This window comes from Kogia breviceps, chromosome 5, assembly GCF_026419965.1.
Source record: "Kogia breviceps isolate mKogBre1 chromosome 5, mKogBre1 haplotype 1, whole genome shotgun sequence".
In the NCBI taxonomy this organism is placed as follows: Eukaryota; Metazoa; Chordata; class Mammalia; order Artiodactyla; family Physeteridae; genus Kogia; species Kogia breviceps.
Genome location: NC_081314.1, coordinates 95,746,633 through 95,750,262, shown reverse-complemented (window position 1 = coordinate 95,750,262; position 3,630 = coordinate 95,746,633). Strand labels below are relative to the sequence as shown.

General features: G+C 39.0%; 1 non-coding gene across 1 annotated transcript; it reads right to left on the bottom strand.

The window, feature by feature from the left end:
* Window positions 1-1,795: 1,795 nt before the first annotated feature.
* Window positions 1,796-1,917, bottom strand: LOC131757879 (small nucleolar RNA SNORA26). The gene has a single exon (XR_009336029.1). It is a non-coding gene; the product is annotated as a small nucleolar RNA SNORA26 (small nucleolar RNA).
* Window positions 1,918-3,630: the final 1,713 nt, after the last annotated feature.

Genomic DNA, 3,630 nt, shown 5'->3' with positions numbered 1-3,630 from the left:
ACTTTCTCTGTGGCGAACTCTCTTTCAGAAGATCTTCTCAAAGCTGCCCTGTTGGCACCACTCCAGTCTCAGGTCAGATATCAGAGACCTTAGCTGACCACCTGTTGCTCCTGCAGAACTCATGATCACATCATCCTGTTTCCTTTTCAACACAGCAGTTAGCTGAAATTGGACCGTTTATCCCTTTTCATGTATGAGAAGTAAGCCCCATGAAAACAAGCTCTCTATCTTCCTTGTTCACTCCTGTCTCTTTGGGCTCTAGAACAGTGCCTGGTCCATAGTTGGTATTCAGTATATAGTTATTGTATAAATTATTCGGTGTGACTTCCTGGTATCTATAGCATTATGCATATTCTGCCTTGAATTTTATACTTATTTTTATACCCATATGTTTCCTCCTCTCAAGTGTGAACTCCCTGAGGCAGGATCATGTTTAGTTCATTTTATTCTCCATGGCCTTATGGAGTCTGGTGCATGACAGGTATTTAATATACTTATTGGAATGAATTGCAATAAATGAATAGGTAATAAGCTGATATAATATGACTTTACCCCAGATTTAGCTTTCATCAGGGAAAATGCAAAAACATTATGCTATCTAAAGGCATAGATTATTGCTTTGATCCTTGTAACACCCTACGCCCCCCTATCCCAACACTTGTTTTCAACATTTTCAAAGAACATTCATATTCATTATTTTGTTTGATCTTAATACAATCTCTGTGAGATGGGGCCTTATGATCCACCTTTTACAAATGTAGGAACTGAAGCTCAGGGGCACTAATTGACTTGCTTAAGCTTGCACAGCAAATATGAAGCAGAAACAGGGCTAGAGCCTGCTCATTTCAAACACCCACAAATATGTACACATAAAAACATACACAGACATGTCTACATTTGCCAACATCTTCCCTCCTCAACCACATTTATGATTTGGATCAAATGGGATCATAAATACAATGTATCTTGAATGGAGTCTGGCATATGACAGGCTCCCAATAAATGACCATTCCTTCCTCTTACCTATACTATAGTTACCATAATTCCTCCATCACAGTAAAGAAGAATGCATTTATCTTCACTTGTTCTTTTTATTACTAGACTGATTTAAAAGATCCTCCTTATTGTGAAATATTAATGCATAATATTAATTGGATACTTTCACAGATCTGAGCAGCAGTTCAATGGACTACTGATGAGAACCATTTGTGAATACCTACCAGAACAAAACCAATGAGAACCATTTGTGAATACCTACCAGAACACAGCTTAGCTTAAGTTATACAGTTCAGTGTCAATGAGGAAATGGCACATAAAACGCCAAGGCTTATCAATCATGAACAAACACTAAACATAGCACTGTCAGAATGGTCCAGTTATGTGCAGAATTAGTTTTATAATAGGCAAAGTAAATCAAGAGCCTATTCTGATCATTCATTCATTCATTCATTATTTATTGAGTATATTTTATGTGCCAAGCTCTGTACTCAGTGTTGGAAATATAGAGGCAAGCAAAAATTGATGAGGTCTCTAGCGATATGAGTCTAGTAGAAAAGATAGACTTAAACCGGAGAATCACACAACAGAGATCAATGTTGTGAGAGGGCAAAACAGGAGGAAATGACATAGGGAATTCAGGGGAGAATTCCTTGAGGAAGTGATGAATAAGCTGAGCTATGCCTTGATTTCAGGTATGGCTCAATGCCTTCAATAGTTACTAAGGAAGGAAGAGGAGGACGAAATGATCAAATAAGTAAATAATAATAATAATGGTGATTAACTTTTTTTTTTTTTCAGCTGTGACTCCAGACAGGATCCAAAGAGGAGTTCTACAATCTCTTCTCTGGGTTTTATGGAGACTTTCTTTACCCTTCTGTGTTAGCCTCTTAAGGCACTGCGTCAACCTTAAAAGGGCACAGGAAAGGGCGGATTAACTTTTAAATTCTCTCATTTAATAAATATTTCTTGAATGCCTACTCTGTGTCTAGGTGCTAGGGGTTACAGCAGTGGTCAAAGACAAAAATCCCTGCCCTTGTGGGATTACGTTGTAATGCGGGAAGGCACATGACAAACTAATAAAGAACTATAATAGAAAAGAATGTAAAACGGTGATTTCTGCAAAGGAGAGAAATAAACCAAGGAAGTAAGATAGGGAAGTGGTGTGGAGTGAGTGGTAAGGTATGATTTTACATAGTGTAGCCCCATCTGCCTTTACTGACTAATACATTTGAACAAGACCCAACAGTGGTAATGGCAAGCGGTGTGGCTCTGAGAAGTTGGTGGGTGACTGCAGAAGGAAGAACTCCCCAGGAGGAAGACTCTCCTAGTACAAGGACCCTGAGACAACAGCATAACTGACTTGTCTGAGGAAGTACATGGAGGACGGTGTGTCTGAAGTAAGCAGAGTAAGCAAGTGGGTAGCTAGTAGATGAGTTCAGAGGGGTAATGGATCTTAAGGGACCTCTTGGTGATTGTAAAGATTTTGGCTTTTATTCTAAGTGCAATGGGAAGACATTGGAAGCTTTTGAGCAAATGATTAACATTATCTGAGTTACGTTTTAATAGTCACTCTGGCTGCTGGGTAAAGAGCACTTAGGTTCCAGGCAATGTGATATGTGTCTTAACAGGTGACTTCATTTTATCGTCACAATTCTGAGACTTACCCATTTTACAGGTGAGGAAACCACAGTGTAGGGAGTTTAGGTTTAAGTACTTGAGGTCACATGGTTAATAACCTATAGAGCAGGAATTAAAAGAAAAGTACTGTATTTCCAGCATGCAAGCCTTTAACCACAATATTAGAGACTGGGATGGTGGGTGGTGGTGATGAGAAAACAATAATACTGATCATTCATTGAGGATCTTGTGCTCTAGCTTTTATCATTAATTTTATTTCATTCTCACACAAATCCTAGCAGATAGATACTATTGCCCTTATTTTTTTTTTAACATCTTTATTGGAATATAATTGCTTTACAATGGTGTGTTAGTTTCTGCTTTATAACAAAGTGAATCAGCTATACATATACATATGTCCCCATATCTCCTCCCTCTTGCCTCTCCCTCCCACCCTCCCTATCCCACCCCTTAGGTGGTCACAAAGCATTGAGCTAATCTCCCTGTGCTATGCGGCTACTTCCCACTAGCTATTTTGCATTTGGTAGTATATATAAGTCCATGCCACTCTCTCACTTCGTCCCAGCTTATCCTTCCCCCTCCTTGTGTCCTCAAGTCCATTCTCTACGTCTGTCTTTATTCCTGTCCTTCCCCTAGGTTCTTCAGAGCCATTTTTAAATGCTAGAGAGGGTGTGGAGAAAAGGGAACCCTCTTGCACTGTTGGTGGGAATGTAAATTGATACAACCACTATGGAGAACAGTATGGAGGTTCCTTAACTAAAAACAGAACTACCATACAACCCATCAATCCAACTACTGGGCATATACCCTGAGAAAACCATAATTCAAAAAGTAATGTACCACAGTGTTCATTGCAGCACTATTTATAATAGCCAGGACATGGAAGCAACCTAAGTGTCCATGAATGAATAAAGAAGATGTGGCACATATATATACAATGGAATATTACTCAGCCATAAAAAGGAACAAAATTGAGTTATTTGTAGTGAGGTG